The 20787-nt window shown below is 37.4% G+C and overlaps 1 long non-coding RNA gene across 1 annotated transcript in view; it reads left to right on the top strand.

The window, feature by feature from the left end:
- LOC114473713 (uncharacterized) overlaps positions 1-20787 on the top strand; it is a 39985-nt gene that overhangs the window by 11468 nt on the left and 7730 nt on the right. The window contains exons 2-3 of the long non-coding RNA XR_003675285.1: positions 11709-11827; positions 14208-14322. This is a non-coding gene — a long non-coding RNA (uncharacterized LOC114473713). The remainder of the gene's footprint in view (positions 1-11708; positions 11828-14207; positions 14323-20787) is intronic.

Here is a 20787-nt window from a genome sequence, read left to right as displayed (position 1 = left end):
ACAAATGCACACACACTGGTTCACAAATATATATTTTTTTCACAGTCGTATTTCAAATTCACAAATCCACACAATCTGTTTCGCAAATACTGTATATGTTTTATGCAAACTTGGAATATAAATTCTGAAATGCACACACTCTACTTCACAAATATTATTTTGAGGCACACTTGTAATATAAATCCACAGATGATGCAAATTGCTGAATGTGCATTTACAAACTGCTTCTGTGCTGTGAAACCTCTGTGTATTTGTGAGAGAAATGTGTGTGGTGAATTATGAGACTGCCCTGACGTCACGGGTCAACGAACGTCACCATTGGCTGATAAAACTGATTGACAGATTCATCAGCCAATCAGGTGTGTTTGCATTCAGCCAATCATATAGTTTCTTACATTTTCTCCACACTCTTGTTTGAACACTGCGTATGCGCACACATATCAGTAGCTCTGTAATTGGTTTAAAAGTGTGGAGAAAATGTAAGTAGCAGAAGTAGTAGAAGTTTTCAGTGAAATGGTCCCAAACTTTTGAGACTTTAGGTTGGTTCGTCTTCTGTTGCACAATTCCTCTTCACAGTGTAAATGGTGAAGCAACACTGCGCCTGATTTTATTATCAACTTACAACATTAAATGACGCGCACATTTTTGTAGTCAACATTATCAATTATGTTACTAATATATATTTAATTCTATTTTTTCATCATTTTCTCATCCTCATCCATATGCTTTCAGATTTTCTCTGGGCAAATTGGTCTCTGGTGAACAGCAAGTTTATTTTCTCAGCTTTCCTCTAGGATGAGATGTTCCCTCACACACACTGGGTGATAAAGACATTTCATGTTGGGGATCAATACAGGGATCTTTCTTTGTTATTTACCTGGAATTTATCTGAATGCAGCATTTGCTCTCGTGAGCGCAGAGGCCAAGTTTGCCTCCACAGTTGACATGAGGCGAAGCTGCATTTCTGTGATTTGTGCGATCTGCTAAACAAGCTTTACTCATTTACAGTCTGTACTCAGGGGAGGCAAGGGCTGCCTGACCTGAATCTGCCGCCAGATGCCCCCGGCTGCTCTGTGGGGGAAACACTAAATGTCAGAACTCTTGGTCTTTTTCCACTTTAAAGGGCTGCTTTAAAACCAGTGCACTGCTCCCTGTCTGACGGTTGAAAATGTGCAGGAGAAGAGATTCTCTGTCTTGGATTTACGTAGGCACCATGCACCATTAATTGTTCAATTCTTTATAGCTTTCCCAATAATTGAGGAAATGGAAATATGGGATGTTTTGTTACCTCCGCCAATAACGTCATATTTTCACCTATTTGTCATACTTTCACATATGGAAGATTCCATGAAATTCTAGAGGGGTTGCAGATCAATACACTGATTCTAGATAAGTTTGAAAAAATCTAAAAGTCCCTATATCTCAACATTGGCGAAATTCCAAAAATGAATATCTTGGTCCTTAATTTATCGATCTTTGTGTAATTCAACTCAGTTATGTCATTTGGGTTGCTCAATTACCCCTCCGGATTGCATGTTTCATTGCGATCTTTTTCGACAAAATGGGGGTGGCCATATTGGATTTTAAAGATGGTTGCCACTCCATTATCACTTCAAGATATACCAGGACATTTCTTTTAATCAAAAGCATAGGTTTAGATACAACGTTTGTGTGTAACTGAGAAGGGTCATTTCGTAGCATATTCAACTTGGATACTGCCGTTTTCAAAATGGTGACAAAATGGGGTCAAGGGGTGGGAAAAATTTGAATCCCTGAATGGCTTATTTGAACCCCAGCTAAGCCAAAAGAACAATGCAATCAATTTTGGCAACAGAAATGACACCGCACCAAACTAATGTTGTCTCTACTGTGTTGGTGTGGATAACAAGTTGAAAGTCTGAGAGAGGTTAATGTTTAGAAGGCAGTGGCTATCCGTACGGTTGCCGTATCAATATACCGACATTCTATCTGTATGCAGCATCCCTATTTGGCCAGTTTAGGTCACGTGTTAGGTCAGTCATTGGCCAGTTTAGGTCCTGTGACTAAGGCTAAACCTAACCCCAACCCTAACCCTAAGACGCTACGTACTTGTACTTTGGTTATTGTACCAATAGCACCGGGGGTTGTCCGAACGGCAACCGTACAAATAGACACTTTCTTTTAAGAAAGCACAGACTAAGGTTAGATGAGTGAATATTTCTCTGCTACGTATATATTCTGATATTTTCCAATAATTTGTACACAGAGGCCTACAATTTGGCACCTAAAAAGTTCAGCTACCTTCATAGAAACCCTAGCAAACATCATTATAACCCTCTCTTGTTTTAGATGCCTCAGAGTTTAGCAATAAAATAGGCAGAGAACAATCTCGAGATTCCCGATTCAAGGTGAACAGATAAAGATATCCAAGTGGGCCGTGAGGGGGCGAGTTAATCCATCGACGCTCGGCTTACGACAGGAGGCTGTCAGAGTTTGTAAAACACGATTAAGATAAGAGGCAGTTGCATGGATGTGTTATTTACAATGAGGGAAAAAAAGAGTAAGAGAAGAACCTGCTTTCTCTCAGAAATCTCCCCCCACCCCCTTGTTTTTCTCTCCTGTGTCATGTTTTTATCACTGAAGAATCACAGACCATGTCATCCTAACTTACATAATAACCTCTACACTAAACATAGTGCAGGCCCTCTGGCTCTGGCTGCACTCGGCCTGACACCTCTATAGCTGACAGGAGACTTGTTTCTTATTGTCTTTTCCTGTCTGGCCACAGGGCAGGAAGTCTTCATTTCTAGTCCATGTGAGGGCGCTGTGGAGCTTTAGTTCCACTCTGCAGTGCAGGTTTAAATTAAACAATAAAGAGTAAGGAAAATGAGAGGAGAGAAATGAAAGGGTGATGGAAATGATGGCACAGAGAGAGGGAGTCTATTCATAAAAGCTCTCGGTAAAATCAGACTGTGGGCAGATGATTTATTTCTCACTGGGGATGATCTGCTGAGGAGAAGGATGGCATTTTGGCATCAGGAGACCCATTACCAACTGACTTTGTTGGATTGTAAATAGATGAGGTCCCACGGGACTGGCTTAAAATGCTACTATGTTACTGACTAAAAAAAGACAATCCTTTGTTGTCATATTTACTTAATCAATAGTTCAACCTGCATTGAGATGTCTGGGTGTAGTTTGAGCTAGATCTAGTTGGTTCATGTAAGAGTCACATCTTTTGAATGAATCCAGACTTATGAATCCCTCTGAGAGGGTGCTGCTAAATACACAAATTAGCTAAAGTCATCAAACTCACCATAAACATGGCCAGATAAACCATCAGAAACACTCAGGACTCAAACATTCCAGTAGGCAGATCTTGGTAATGAAGGGGGCCAAATTGAAGTACACCCTGGACAGGGTCCTGCAATGGACTGGCGCCCTGTCCAGGGTGTACCCCCGCCTAACGCTCATTGTGAGCTGGGGATAGGCACCAGCAGAACACTGCGAACCTGAAAACAAGAACAAGCGGGACAGAAAATTGACTGATTTGGCCAAATTGACCCACTGGAAACAATCTGGGTTAGCTTACTTATGAGTTTATCAATTTGGTGAGTGATTTTATTTGAGTCAGATCCATAAATGAAATCCAACTGACCAGTGCTAGTTTGAACCTAAGGTATGAAAGGTTAATGATTAGGTTTATAGATAGTAGAAGACATGTATTAGTGGGGAATGAAGATGTCAAGATATCAAAGTCAAATCAGCAAAGAAAAAAGTTGGCAGTTATACAACATTCAACCATTTTATTAATGCCCTACTGTTAAACTTTCAATTAAAGTATGACGCTATAGTTTCTTTTAATATTATCAGCAACATCTATGTTGATCCAAACCAAATGAAACTCAGACAAAAACGACAATACAGTTCTGTAACCATCACAAAGACATCATAGATTAGTGTTGTAATCAAAACCACACTAGACGAGGCAAACTTGGCCAATACTTTTGGGAGAGATGACCGAGCACAAAGAAAATATCTATTTTAAAAACCATTAGGTTGAACTGTTAGAGCATTCTCTCTCTAGTTTAAGTTTTCTTTTAAATATATGTAACAGACAAAAACTAGCTGTCTGCAAATCTTTCAAAGCACAACATGCAAAAATGTAAAATCTTAACTAAACTGTATATATATAATTGTGTGTATTTAAAAGCATTGATAAGCCCAAAATTACATTTATTTGTCAATTAAATAAGGCCTAAATTATGTGTTCAGAGGTATTGATTCTGACAATAAATAAGTATGAGTTTTTGTAGGACTTCAACACATAAGGCACTCTAAGATTTCTCCTGTTAATTTTTGTGATTTTTTTTTTTTTTTTTCTTATAAAAGAAATGCATTTTGAGTTACATGTGGCCAACAAGTAAAAGTACAACATTACATTACATAATTTAAGGAACTACTTAACCCTATAGCCCATATTTATGGCTCGAAATGTATTCATACCCCTAGATTTGATAAGTGTAACACATCTTTCTTTAATAGTCAATTGCAAAGGCCTTGATTTTTATGACTGCTTCTGAATTATTCTGGTGTGTCCAAAAGTTTCTTGCATGTCTCCTGTGGGATCCTGGCCCACTCTTGGCAAAAGCCTTGAGCAGGGTCAGGTTGGTCAGTTTCCTATCAATCACTCTGGTCTTCAAGTCTCACCCAAAGTTCTTAATTAAATTCATGCCAGAACTCTGACGTGACCATTTTAGGATACGGACATCATTGTCGAACCATTTCTTTCTTCTGCGTCATGTGTGGGACCATTATCCCGTCAGTACTTCCAGTTGTTGCCAAGTTCGGGGTTCATAGGGGATTCTTTCACGTTTTCATTAAGGATCATTAATTCTTGGGCTTTGATGTGGTTCCTTGTGCCACACCCATTAGGGTTATGAATACGTTTGCTGATAGTTGCTCCAACAGTATACAGTATTTGGTAATAGGATTCCATTTGAACTATTTACTGCGATGATCCCTACTCTTGAAAGTGTCAAAATGAGTGTGGATCAGGTGTGTAAGCCAAGCCTCTGGTAAAATAACACTAGAGTGAAAGAAAAAAACCACCTTGAACCGATAATAAGATGATTCAGTGAGTCATACGAAGGTTTCCCGTGATGTTTGGTAACCACATCACTACTTACAAAATTCTTTAGTGCAAGAAGCTAAAGCATCAAGCAGGATCTTTTTCCAAGCATTGATTATATACGAAGTGAAATAGTGAAGGTTAGAAGTGTTTTAGGCCTTCTATCTGATGAAGCTCACCAGATCAGATTACGTCAAGAGGTAGAAATGTCAGAAAAGGAGGCTGGCGGGCTAAGTGAGAGGATTAATGCACTGCCTCTGAGGCACAAGGCCTGTTTTGCTATCATGACCTTGTCTACCAACTGCCAGTCAACTTGGACCTCCGAGGGGTTTTCGTTTTAGGACGCCATGTTTGCCAAAACATCTCCTTTCCTCATGGGAAACTGCTCCCCTGAGGGTTATTAAAAACTAGGTGGCAGAAAATGGAAGGTCTGAATGCATCCTTTTAGGTGGAAGATTCTATGATGAATCATCAATAATTCTGGCAGGGATAGATGGAGGACTTTGTCAAAGATATACACAATGAAGTGCTTTGTTTTTTGTGTTTTTGAGCAATTTGTATCTAAAAATTAAATTAGATTGCGCGAAGGCACTTGAAACCAGCATTTAGTTAAGACTTGTAATGCCCTGCGGCACAGTCAGAAGCTTTTCTTTTTGCAGCAAACGCTGTAAAATTGATATGCTTTCGACTTTGATAACCTTGTCTTAATTACCCAATTACATGGCCATCTTCTAGCCCTGCTCTCGTGAAGCACTAAAAAGCAGCCTCAAAAGCTATTTGTTCACCATAACGACAGCTTTGAACTTGTGGGAAATATTATGCAGAAATCCCTCCTTTGATGCAGTGCAAAGTGCGCTTATTAAACAATTAGCATAGTTATTCTGGCGTTGATCACCCAGAGACTATGAATTGGCAAGAGAGTGTAAAAATAGGTATGCTGTTAATTTCCAAGCATGGTGCTTAGTACCTGACTTTGTGCCCAGGGTCTAAGCATTGACACTGTATCAACTGTGTGGCTGTAGAACGTAGATAGCACTTTTAAAAAGCTACATCAGTCTGCCAGGAGGAAGATGGCTCTCTCTAACTTGCTTGCTTGATGAGGCAGTGGCTTTTATTGCCTTAAGATGTTTCAGTGATGATCACAGTGCCTTTGTGTACTTGAAAGTGTTGGCGCAAGAGCTAAGAGTTTTTTCCCTTACCCCCCTTGCCCGTGGCTTTGCAGTACAGTGTGGCAGGTGTTTGTGGGGCTTGTCATTGCAGGTCTCTCAGATCTTCTGTCAGTCAGATTGCTTTGTTGAAATACACACTCCAAATGTCACAGGTGAAATACACTATATTTACAAAAACCATAGATCAGAGCCCTCATGGGTCGCAAAGGTCTTCAGATTGTCCTCATGGAAATTGTTGGTTGTTTCAAGTAATATTTGATCCTCTTTAAAAGATCTGCGCTCTCCTTGTTATTGAAGTATTTGATGTCAAATCTAACGAAGTCTCAAGAGTCCTTCAAACAAACCTTGTACACGTCCATGAATCAGAGGGATTTCTAAAACTCCTCAACAGTATTTGAAATTGTGAAAGAGTTATGTTTTCGCTGAACCACCACCCGACCAGTCATTCATGGTACTACGTATGAATGTTGGACTGTTTAAGACATCTGGACACAGTTTTCCTTGGTAATATTTTCTCTTTATTTAAGCAAATATTACCAAAGAGCAGGGTTGATTTATTCAGCGAATAATTACTGTCATCGTTTTCTTCATAAAGGCACTTTTGCACACGAGGCAATTTAAAAGGGCACTACATTTAGCATAAAATGTGCTAGTTTTTTTTCAGGGTCCAAAGGGAGACAACACAAAAATGGACCCCCTAATCATTTTAAACAGCTTAAAAGTATGCAAACATGTAGATTTTGGACAGTGGTTAAATATTACAATATGGTGCGCAAGTACATTGGACCGAGGGCTAGAATTTTCTCACAAGACAAAATGAGAGCCTAAACTAATATGATGAACATTTTTTGAGTTACATTATGATAGATATAAATTAAAGTCTGTGACAACGCAAGATTTTGTTGCAATAATTTGCATGTGATTTGACATTTTTGTCTCTTTACCATCTCGTTTGTGGTAAAAAACTGCAAGTGAATGTATGATGTCCCAAATAAAGCGTTTAAAGGTATATTCCATGCCATATTGCAATTTCTGCTTGATTTTGTTTAAAATAAATGCAAGTAAAAATAACCGTATTTCCATTTCAGGAAGTGATTTCCATCTGTACTCTGAAAATCAGAGGCCCTATGGAAGAAACTAAAACCCAGCTCAGTTTTTTGTCATGAGATTTCAGTTTGAGCAATACGGTGATATAATAGACATTTCTGTGTCGAGTTTGCATGTTCTCCCTGCGTTTACGTTGGTTCTCTCCAGGTATTCTGGCTTCCTCTCACAATCCAAAAATAATAATCGATCTTAATAAATGTCTTTTTTTTTTTACTGGGGTGTGTGAAAGTTTAAAAATACACAGACTTTCATCATGAACACAGGATTATTGACCAGTGGGAATCTGAACCTTCAAGACAAAGTGCCCCAGCTCCATTTCAGCGTTATTCTACCAACGGACTGAAGGTGAAGCCCTATTTACTGCTGCAGGAATCATTTTAAATTAAAGCATTGGTCAACATGCCAACAGCTCTATATGAGCTGCCACAGAAGGCATCTAACCTGGGACCTTCTCTGTCACCTTCGTGCTCTGCTCACTGCCGTGGGCAAGAAACGGATAGACGAAATTGATTTCAAGGTCAGAAAAACACCAACCGCACGTGAAAAACACAGATTGAAGCCTATGGTTTTTGTACCTAATCACTGCAATGGAGTGACTGCCAATCACTGTGTCCACGTTTCACAGAATATTTTGTAATCACAGTAACACACTAAAATATCCCACCCAGTGACAAGTGCCCGTTTGGGAAAACTCATATTATTCCACATTCCTGTCTGTGAAATGTTTTAACTCTACATTATTACAAACATCAAAAATCTGAGACGTTTTCACATCTTTAAAAAGAAAAAGTGTAATTTAAGTTCTTCTTCTTCTTCGCTCAAAAAAAGATGTAAAGGTTTTGAAATTTTCACTCAAAAGTTTGTTTTGATCTCATTCAGTCATTTTAAATGTGAAACTGTTGAAAGAACTTCAAAACTCTTACAAAATCCTTCCAATTTTCCTCAAATTATTACATAACAATATTTCCATTAATTTAATTGAAATTGGTCAGAAAATCTTGGAAATTGAAAGTCAAGATCCTGTTGCGACTATTATCTGTCACTTATTGCTTGTCGGTTTCTTACATATTTAATATCTTGTATATAAGTGGAAGTGCAAACTAGGGCACCATAATGTTGAAATTACTCATTTTCCCGCATAAAATCTGTGGCCCACTTGAGAACAAACTGCTCCGTATTTGACCGCTGAACTAAAATAAATTTGACGCCCCTGCCCTAAGCACTCTCTTATTGACATTATCGGAAAAGTTTTGCGTATTGCATTGTGGGATATGGAGTCCCGTAGACAGATAAATTGAAGTGTTTTTACTTCAACTTTTTACATCTTTGATTTATTGATCTATGAGGTCTACACTGAAAAAATAAAAAATAAACTTACAAAAATGTGTCTTTTTCTTTGTAAAAACTGAGTATACAAGCATTCTACAGCTGCACTTAAGGACGCAGTGAAATGAAAAACGAACGTCAAACACACCCGATCCCACTCACTAATGGGTCTCATAGTGTTTTAGACGGGCTCACAAGAGGGAAAACATAAAGTTTATTAAATAACATGCAAATTGCTCTGCCATTCTACACCTAATGTAACTAAGACACTGTGGGATGCTATTGAGTTGTATTAGAATTCATTCAAGCCGCGGCTGGTGAATATAATGGCCCTCTCAACATGACTGCAGATAATGTTAAAGGAATCATTTCCCAGCTGAGATACACTTAAGGGAGTGACACTTGTTCTAAATGAACAACAGAACTATGAATACTGATAGAGGCGTAGTAAACACAAAGAAGGGTTTCAACTTTCAACTTTATTTATTTAGTGCCAATTACAAAAAAGTCATCTCAAAGCGCTTTTAAAATATAAAATTTGTAATAAAAAGGAAAAAACCCAATAAATCCACATGAACAAGCATAAGCAACAGTGGGGAGAAAAAACTCCCCTGTAACTGGAAGAAATCTCCAGCAGAACCAGGTTCAGAGGTGGCAGCCATCTGCGTTGACTGGTTGGGGTTAGTGGACAGAAGGACCAACAGAACAGGATAGAGAGATAGAACATCAAAGTCCCAGATTAGTTGAGCCGTGAACCACAGATCAGGAACCGTCAACTCCAGCTTCACGACACCTGAAACAGAAAAGAGAGAAAAGGGCGAGGAGAAGGCACAGACTGCAGAAAAACATGATACAAGAATACATTGGAATGAGAATGAATATGGGGTGAACATCAGTGTAAATGGTGTGTAAGCAGTGAGAGCAGCGTAATGGGTATACAACGAGGTTCAGAAATGGGCACAACTGTGTCTTTGTGGACATCACACATTGTAAACCATTAGAGCTATGTGTAGGTGGTGGATTGTATTTGAATATAGTGTTGATGTTCTACTTTATAATCTTAGTTTTTAGTTCCTATTTTTAGGTTTAGGGTTTCGTTCCTAATGGTTAGGTTAACACTATTATACAGTATACGCTTTAGCATATAAGTAGGTTTTGAGTTTCGTTTTAAAGGTGGAGAGTAGCAGCCTCCCGTACTAAGACTGGGAGCTGGTTCCAAAGGCGAGGACCCTGGTAGCTGAATGCTCCGCCTCCATTTCTACTTCTAGACACTTCTGGAACTGGACGATAGGGCACTAACTAGGGATGCAACGATTAATCGTAAGGCAGTTCAAAATTGATTCATAGGTACCACGAATGATATCGACTTTCTGAAAATTGAATCGCAGTACTATTTTTAAACAGTAGAGGGCGCTATATATATTTGTCCTTCTCTTGTCCAAATGCTGAGGCGGCGTGCGGAATCTCCTACTACTCTCTTTCTGGCCACCTTCTACTCTTAAATATGTTCATAAATGATTCCTTACCCCTTTAGCAATATAGTAATATTACGTGAATATCTGTAAAAGTCATGTTTTTCTATTAGCTCTGTCTGCTAGCATAGCATCTCTTCTTCACTGCACAGAATATCTGCATGCTAACCAAGCATTGGGTTACCAGCGCCCTCTGCTGGTCCAAACAAATATCTGACGTAAATACAGGGCAATGACTGATTTTTTTTTTTTTTCAAAAAAAGTCCAATTGTTAAGGCACAAAATACATTTTCAGTTTTACTTTTAAAAAGAAAAAGAACTATTATGCAGTTTTGCATTGTTCACTATAGAACCAGAATTTAAATTAATAAGCTTTTTCATTTGTATTATTCCTTTATTTATTTCTTTCAAGATTTATTTTTAGTTAAATTGCATTGTTTTGAATAGTTTATCAAGGGATTCTTTTGACAATGAAAAATAAAAAGAAAATAGTACAGTATTTGAGTTTTTTTCCCCAAAAAAATAAGGAATATTTTTCAATCATCATTTTTCTAAAGTCCCATTTAGTAAAATAAATTGTGAGAGAATCGTATCGTGAATCGAATCGTATCGGGAGTTGAGTGAATTGTTACATCCCTAGCACTAACAGGTTTTTAAGATATACAGGAGCTTGATCGTGTAGAGCTTTGAAAGCTAAGAGGAGGATTTTAAACTCTATTCTAGATTTTCCTGGAAACTAATGAAGGGAAGCCAATACTGTAGAAATATGCTCTCTCCTGTTAGTACGTGTTAGTATTCTAGCTGCAGCATTCTGAATTAACTGGAGACTTTTTAGTGAGTTACTGGGACATCCTGACAGTAGGGAGTTACAATAATCTAATCTAGATGTAACAAATGCATGGATTTGTTTTTCAGCATCACTCTGGGCCAAGATATTACTGATTTTAGAGATATTACGGAGGTGGAAAAATTAAGAAAAAATGTTGAAATGAAAAAACAAGGCTTGTTATCTACAATGGCTTCAAAATATATCGCACCAAAGTGGGAGTGGAAGAGGTTTTTCAGCAACACATGAGGAGATTTTGCACAAAAAATGGTTTAATGTTTAATTTTCTGTGCAAAATCTCCTCACATGTTGTTTTGCCATTTCAAAAATAATACGGTTCTAAAGACATTATGGAGATAAATCATATATTTTTTTGTTTTTGTCCTCTGGTATTTCAGTTTTTTGGTTTTGGAAACAAAAATGTAATGTCAACCAATTTTTAAATGTTCATTTATCCCTTCTTGACCCTGATTAAGCAATATGCCTTGAATTTCAACTTAGTTTTTCATTTAAAAATGAAAATCAAATAACCACTTGTTTTTTTGTTTTCCAATGTAATTATCTGGACCAAGACATACACCCACTGTTAGGGTTTCTGTTTTGTTTCTGATTGTGCTTCAAATGTATTTTTTGCTTTGTGTTTTGTTTAATTTTTGTTTCTCCAAGTAGATTTCATCTCTGTCTGTGTTCTCTCACAGGTGAAGCCAATCGTCTTGATTACCCTCCACTGATTGAGTGCCTATGCAGTGACTGGGATGTCCACGTGACCCAGTTTCTCCCGGATTGTTTTCTACCAGTGGAGTTCTTTGAGATTCCAGTGAGTATCTTTATTTCATGAACTCTGCAGCTTTGAATGTGTTGAACCTCTTTGGCACTTTTTATTTGGAAAATATTTGTGACATTTAATGAAATAGACAGTTTTTCTTTGGCTCTAATTATACCTGTCTGCCTCCTTCTCTCCCACCTGCCACATTTCAATTGAAAGAAAAACATGTCACCAGAATTTGCTAAACTCAGTGACAGAAAAGCCTAAAAATAAGGCTAAAACACATCCATTTGGAAGAAGCTTTAAATCAATATATCACTTAGAGAATCTGACTCTTGGGAGAATGTAGGTTGTTTTTTTTGGGTTAAAATAGATTTAAGGATAAGGCAAAGATGTTGGTGTTTACATTTAGGATTTGTGGTTATGTTTTTAAGGACATAAAATTCAGATATACCAGTGAAACATACTTTCAATGATGATCATTTATCTATTTGAAGTTGATGGAAGTACATTTTTAATCTAAATGACTGACAGCTCAACTGAAAGACTTATTATTTAACCTTTACCAGTATAGGAATTGGGGTGATTTAAAAGCCGCATAAACAATTAAAAAAGAAGGTTAATACAAGTATGTGTGATTTAGATTGATATCGTATTGACCAATACTCAAAAAAACATCTGTATCGTACTGGGAGTGAAAAAGTTGTATCAAAACGCCCCCAGTTGGTCGACCAGGTAGCGTTGCTGTATATTTCCAGTTGGATGCAATGTAAATAAGCATTGGGAACATCTGGAGGACTTAGAACACAGCCTTGAGGAACACTCGTGTCGTCTACTAATATGGTCATCTATGGCAATGTTTCTCAAATGGGGGTACGCGGTGGCACTACAGGGCGTACTTGAGACAGAGACAGAGGAAAAATATTGAATGAAAGCATTAATATGGGGTTTTGTAATGTTAATTTTTAGTTAAAAATGATGATCATACTGCATATTACCAGCAACTCACAAAATAAGAGAGAAAAATATACTGGAAAATAAAAAGAACAGAGAAATAACAACAAAATACACAAAATGACACAAAAAACACACACTAAGAGAGAATGATACTTACCTGCAACACACAAAACAACAACGAAAAGACAGTAAATGAGAGAAAAATACATTAAATCACTACAAAATACACAGAAATAACATAAACGTACAAAAAAAGAAACAGCCAATAATTTAAATAATATCAACAACACACAAAACTGACAACAAAAGCATACAAAATAAGAGAAAAATATACTGAATAATGAAAAGAACAGACAAACAACAACAAAATACACAAAATGATGCAAAAAATAGAATGATGATAGAAGTTATTTAGATGAACTGAAAATACAAAGGTCAGTCTTGGTCTTATAGAAATAAATCTAATCAGGAGGCACTGAATACTGTTTAATTCCACCTATTTACAAAATAAGATTATTTAAAATGTGTGTTACGCTCATTCATTCCATCACTATGCTCTACAGTTGTTTTTTCACAGAATTCTGAGCAAAATGTTGTAGCCGGTCAAAAGGGGTACTTGAGAAAGGGGGGTACTAAAGTTTGAAAACCACTACTCTATAGCAGATGTCTATGGGGCGCTAATTGTAAAGTTGTGCATGCTAAGATAAACATCAACGTTTTGCAAAATTTAGCAACAAACCATGTTTTAAAATGAATTTTTATGTTACTTTTGAACAGACATACAGTAATATTTGTGAAATTTGTGATATGTACTTTTTTCATAAAAATATGTCAATGGTAAATCTAAATGTTACATTTAAATATAAATGTTCAAATCTAAATGATACTTTTAAATATAGACGTTAAAATGTAAATGTTACATTTGAATATAAATGTTAAAATCTAAATGTTACATTTCAATATAAATGTTAAAATCTAAATGTTACATTTAAATCTAAATGTTAAATCTAAATGATGATGAATTTTTTTGGGACTTCACCTGTGACATTTAGATTTAAAATTACATTTTTAGATTTAACATTTACATTCAGCATTTATATTCAAACGTAACATTCAATATTTAGATTTAAAGTTTTTTACGAGAAGAAAAAAAAATCACAAATTTCAAACATTCCTGGAAATCTGGTCAAAAGTAACATTAAAAAATTCACATAAATCTTTTAAACAGGGTTTGTTGCTAAATGTTGCTGTTTATTTTAGCATGCCCAACCTTACAATCGGCGCCCCATACGTACAGTAGATGTCATGCTACTATGAAGCTTTCTACTTGACCAGCAGGCTGAGCTCCCCAAACTGTGCTCAGCTGTGGAGATCATTTGATCCACCAAGACCCCCAGGAGGGATGATGGTATTCTGGATCCATTTTCAAACCATCAGATAATTTACCTTTCTCTCCTGCTTACACTCTTTACAGGCCTCTTTTCTTTGTAATGGCCCAGTGTCTTGACACGAAGGAAAAGCCCAGCGTCTGCAGTCTCTTGCTCCATTCTTCTCACTTCACTGCTTGATGGATATCTTCATCCTGAAAGGTATCGGCACGCTCACACGCTGCTTTTAGTGAGTCAGTGATTAGCTCCCAGCAGTGGGACTGGGAGCCTAATTAAATGTGACTATTCCCTATTTGTCGCTTATCAACTGTGAAGCTTTTTGAAGGTGAACCCACTCTATCTACCACTACGTAACACGGCCCTATTCTCTATCTCTGCTGATTAGATTCATATAATAGTAAGAATACAAATACAAGCTCCATTGAAAGATCACATATAATACTTGATGTTTAGTTATTGTCTTTAAAAGTCCACGTAGAGCAGCCATGAGGAGGATAACCAGGAGACGTTGGCCGCCATTTTTTTCCCAAATCGTACACAGGTGTTATGACCTAATCTGTGGCAACCACCCACAGCGCTATCTGCTGGATTTAGCATGATATGTCCCCTTTAAAATATAAATTCAATGTTAGGAAGGCTGTTACCTACAATGTAACCGATTGTACAAATAAATCATTGTATGCTGTTTACAATTATCTAGCTGCAATGAGGTGTTTGCAACCACAACATTGCATTGCCTTTTTGCATATGTAGTAATTCTTGTTCTATTTTATATAATTTTATTGTGTTGTTTGCACATTGTGTGCGTTGGTTTTAAGATTTTTGTTACTGACTTAGTAAAACCAAACTGAAAAGTAGAAATGTCCTTGCACTGAAACTTTTATATTTTATGGTAACTTTTGATGGCACTGTTTTGCATTGTTTTTGGATTTTGCACCATTGTTGTAGTTGTTGTTCTGTTAGGACATTTGCACTATACGTGTAGGTGGTATGGTGTATTATATTATTTAGATTTTTAAAATAGGTTGCATTTAGTGTACACACTGTTTTTTTTTTTTGTTTTTTTTTTTAATTTTGAACACTTGAGGCATAATGGTGGCCATCATTTTTCATCCTCCAGGCTACTGCACAATGACTTTTAAATAAAATAATCCCACTAAACATGTAGTATTTAAAGTACACTTTAGATGCTACAGATAACAGCAAGCCAAAAATTCTATCCAAGCACATTTGTTCTTCTAAAATCAAATTTAAGGGGTTGCCTTGTGTTTTTGATGGAAATTTGTCAGGACTTAATTTCAAGCCATTTCCTCAACAACAGCAACCTAGTCGCATAAGAAGTGATTTGTGAAAGAAAAGTATTTAGTTTGACGAGTGAGGTTGACGCTCATTTTTGCATATGATAGTTCTGAGTTTTTTTTTTTTGCTCATCATTCATGTCTGTGACTCTGCTTCAGGCACACGCTGCACTAAAAGTGCAAATAGTTTATTTTGTCAGCAATTTTCTGTCTTAGAAAACTTTTGAGTTTACAAAATATGTGATGGTTGGCTTTCATCTAAGAAGAGACACTGTGGGTCTAGAAATGTAACAAATCCTGTGGAAAACATGCTAAATTGTGAAGTATATCCATCTTGTCCTTGACCTGTTGGGGAAAAAAAGAATAAACAACAGGTTTAACCACTAAGTATCTACCTATAAAAGCAAGGGAGGTTTGTGTGTGTGGAGCAAATATCTCCCCGACGCGGTGAGAGTTCGACCTGAAACTTGGTCGACGGGTTCCAAATACCCCGATTGTGTGTATCTGTTATTTTGGAGTAATTTGGTAATTTCAAAATGTTTATTTTAATTTTATTTCACTTCTGGACGGCCCCGAAATGAAACCTATTCAACTTTTGACCTCAAGGTGTGAGGGGGCGCTAGAGCACCATCTACAGTATATCTATTTCACAGCACAGCTCACTTCCGGTGCGTGCACGATCTCCCGTGGACTTCTCTTTCCTCTTTTGAGGAAAAATACTTTTTTACTGTACTTTATTTGGTGATGACATTTCGAAACGTTTATTTTCATGTTAGTTTGACCGTTCGCTATTTAGACCGACAGACCTAACCCGGAAGTTATTGACGGCAATGGCTGCTGTGTTGAAAGCTGCACATTTCTCAGCAGCGCGCGTGAGAGAGAACACACCTTCACTATCGATCACCGTCTACGTGTGTAACGGACCACCATTTAGTCCGGTTACAGTCTGTGTCACGACACCCGTCCATTGGGTGGTAGTGACTGTAGTAAAAAAAACACATTTATCATATATGAATACATACTTCCGACAGGCACTGTATTCGACTTCAAAAAAACATACATTTACAGAAAAATAAAACAAAAATATGCAAACTAAATATTTATACAAAAAATACACAAAATTACTCCTGAATCACACTACAATAGCAACAAAAACAATAATTATACAAAACTACACATGACTCCAAAAAAACATACATTACAAAAAAATTAAAATGAAAAACAGCAAAAATTTATGCACAAAAAGACAACAGAAAGATACACATGACTCCAAAAAACATACGTTACAGAAAAATAAACCATACAAAAAAATATGTGACGAAGTCATGCACCTGTCCCATAGAAACCAGGAAAATTGCACCCACATTTTGCACCCGCAAATATACCCCTTATGCTCCCACATGAATACATACTTCCGACTGGCACTGTACTAGTTGACTCTAAAGAGCAAAACCTAAGACTGACTCGGTGCTATAGAAAAAAAAAAAACTTTGTTTTCACTTAAAAGCCTGAATTTGTATGAATCTTTATTCCAACAGATAAAGTAAACCAGTGGTGTCCAATACGTGGATTGACACCCATTTCTACTTGTCGAGTTTTACCATTGCATTTCCGTCCCTCCTGCAGTCGATTGCAGTGACCCGAGTAACTCGTGAGCCAAAAAATGTGGCCACTTCTTTCACTATATCTATTTAATTAAACTGAAAGTTTAGGAGACGCCTCCAAGTGTGCCATGAAGGCTATACTTTTCTTTTCTTTTACTGTTTCTCTCACAAAGCAATCAAAACCAATCATGTAAAGGTGTTATTTAACTTTAGGCTTGTAATTTAATCATATTTGAGATGAACCTACAAAATGCTCTGAGTTCACCCCCCCCCCAGGTAATTGGTAAGCTGCCACTAGTGGCATTATGTGTAGTTTTTTCCACCAACAGAAGCGGAGTCATTTTTCTGATCCATTACCCTTCACTCCCCTGTGTCTGGTTGGACTTGACGGCTTGTTCCTAATCTTTTGGATGCGAAACATTAACTTTCACCCCTATCCCTGGAGGTGTCTTTGATTCTTTCACCCGTGACTGGCAAACTCAAGTAAACAGCACGCTGATACTTCCTAACAGCTCACCAGCCTAAGGCGTTTTGTGTTGCACGATGCGTGGAAGTGTGTTTTACACTAGCTCCTACTTCCACGTATCACCATACAGTCACCAGCGTTCGGGGCATGGCATAGAACAGTCTTTTTTAAGAGTAGTCTTTATCCTTTGTATACATAGCGTGGGAAATGTGTCATCAACAACAATGGCTCTCATTTTTTTTGGCTCAACTATCCCCTTTCTCTTATTTTTTTTAATCCAAGTACCCCCTATTCATAAACAACTATAGAGCATAATGATGGAATAAACGAGTGATAACACACTTTTTAAAGAATCTCATTTTGTAAATAAGTGGAAATAAACAGTATTCAGTGCAGTGGTTCCCAACCTTTTTTGGACTGACACCCCATTTTAATATACATATATATAATATATACTCCAAAGACTCGTGTGTATTCATACACTCTTGGTCAATAAAGTTGATTCTGATTTTTTGTAAAATTAGTTTTTGATCATGTTTTGAGCTCAGTTTTTTTTTTTTTACTGCATGTTAGTTGAACTAGACTTCTATAGAAATACAGTTATTTAAGTGTGTTCTTTTGATTTGAAAAAGTAATAATTAAAACATTTACCAAGACCAAAACTGACACCTAATTCTCTTTTCCTGTGTAGTGCCATCGCGTACCCCTGGGGGTACATGCACCCTCATTTGGGAAACTCCGATCTAGAACAATAAGGCAAAAATGTACTTCAGATCTCTTTCTTGGTCTTTGTCTCTCAAGATGCCAAGGCTTATAACATCATGGATGTGTCTTCAGCTATCTTTGATTAAATATTGTATGTCCAACCTAAAAAAACTCACTTAAATGGAAGAATACTTCATGCTGCGTCTTTTATCAGCTCTGAAATAACTCAACTGATCGAACGGCAATTCATTTGTTTTAACCCCCAACGTTTTGTGTTGCACGATGTGTGGAAGTGTTTCACACTAGCTGCTATTGCCACCTATCACCATCAGCATTCAGGAAGAGTCTGTTTTTAGATAAATCTTGCATTGCCTGGGAAATGTGTGCTTCCAAGGTGTGTTATTGGACGAAAAGAAGATGAGTCACCAAGAACAATATGGTAGAAATGTACGTCTGATCTCTTTCTTGGTCTTTGTCTTTCAAGATGCCAAGTCCTACAACATCATGGATGTGTCTTCGACTATCTTTGATTAAATATACCAAACCTAAAAGAATCTCACTTAAATGGAAGAATACTCCATGTTGCGTCTTTTACCAGCTCTGAAATAACTCAACTGATCAAACCGCAGTTAATTCATTTTAGCGGAACGTTTTTGTGTTGCATGATGTGTGGAAGTGTTTCACACAAGCTGCTACTGCCACGTATCATCATACTGTCAACAGCATTCTGGGAAAGACGTAGAACTGTCTTTATGTAGATCAATCTTCAACCATTTGTATGCATCGCCTGAGAAATATATGGTTCTAAGGTGTGTTATTGGAAGAAAAGCAAATGAGTCATCAAGAGCAATAAGGCAACATTGTACTTCTGATCTCTTTCTTGGTCTTTGTCTTTGAAGATGCCAAGGCTTGTAACATCTTGGATGTGTCGTCAACTACCTTTGATCAAGTTTATCAAACCTAAAAGAATTTCATTTAAATGGAAGAATACTCCATGTTGGGTCTTTTACCAGCTCTGAAGTAACTCGACTGATCAAACCGCAATTCAGTCGTTTTAACCCCCAACAGGAAATGCATTTTATCTTTCTTCAACTTGTCACTTCTGTCTTTAAACCTTGTCTCTAACTGTTTTGTCAGCCCACTTGGCAGCATTTCACTCAGTTTAATGAGATGATTTCCATAAAGAGCCTACAGCAACAAGAGGCTCTCTTTGTAACGGCTGGATCGCATGGCAGGCGGAAAACTTCAGCTAGGATGTAACCTTTGGTTTAAAATTATTGTTATGTAGGGCTGAGTGCAAAGTGGCACAAGAAATCTGGTAAACTACGTGTTACAACTTTTACGTTGAGCTTCTGGTACATCTGTGTTATAATAATCGATTTGTCTTTATGGATATCGGCCAATTATCATCAGTTCCTGATTGAAAGCTGAAATTCTCACTGCTGAGTAAAATAGTAATGACTGAGGCTGGGTTTCCATTACAGATTTTCATAAAATAAAGTTATATATTAATGTCGACAAAAATAATTATGCTTTGAATGGGTTTCCATTAAAGGTTGTTTTCAGGAGGAGCCTCGTAACTCCTTTGAAATCTCATCCCATGTGACTTTGCTGCAGGAAGACGGACACTCTGTGTTCCTTTGTTGTTTCACGTCTAATGTGGCACAAATAATTTCTAAGTATAATGATACGAAATGTCCCAATCTCCTCTTCTATCTACACATACCGCGTCATGTTTACTCGGCGAGAAGTGGTCATGTGACCACGTATTGTATGTCACGTTCTGTGTTTGTGGAAAAAGTGTTATCATTGCACTTCTGCGACACATTTCAATATCGAAACGTCCGAAATTCCTCCTCATGAAGGCGTAAAAACTTTTTAGCGATATTTGAGTTTTTTTTTTTTTTTTTCCAAAATTCAGGTCTATCCATTACCAGTTTTTTTTATTGGGCGATTTAGATTTTGCACATTTCCAAAGGTAATGAAACGCAGCTTGAGAGCCAATCCAAAAAAGTGGCCCTCTAGTAAATTTAGCCTAGTATAGTGATGTAGCACAGACTGATTAATTTAGTGATGAGGGAGAGCTGTGAGTGTTTTTAAAGTGTTTTGACCTTCTTTGCTTTACTGCATTGGAGCCTGTTTACCGTCGCCTCCATGCCCACGAGTCCTTCATATGAGTGGATATCTGTGATTCACATAATTCAAAAGGCAGAATACAATTTTTACATGAGCTTTCCTGCTTTCCACAATCTGCTGATGTTTGGACACTGGTAGCAGGAGAAAAAAAACACCATATGCACTTTCACCGAAGGCCATCTCTTTATTTTTCTCAGCCTGTTTCGTAGCCGGCGTGATGGGCCGCAAACATCGACCAAAGATCAGCTGCCTCACCCCTTCCTTTCTCCTGCGCTCAAAGCCGCTTAGTCAAAGGTCCAAATATACGACATGTTGCTTAGCAACCCCTGGAAAAGGCTCGTTGATTAATTCACACCAAAAGAGGTGACAATGTTGCATGGCGGATCCATGTATTAATAATGACAGCATTCAAAAACACAGGCAGGAAATGGCGTAGGTGAAATTCTCTTAATTAATT

The sequence above is a fragment of the Gouania willdenowi genome, chromosome 2 (assembly GCF_900634775.1).
Source record: "Gouania willdenowi chromosome 2, fGouWil2.1, whole genome shotgun sequence".
Lineage (NCBI taxonomy): Eukaryota > Metazoa > Chordata > Actinopteri > Blenniiformes > Gobiesocidae > Gouania > Gouania willdenowi.
This window is presented reverse-complemented; position numbering and strand designations above follow the sequence as displayed.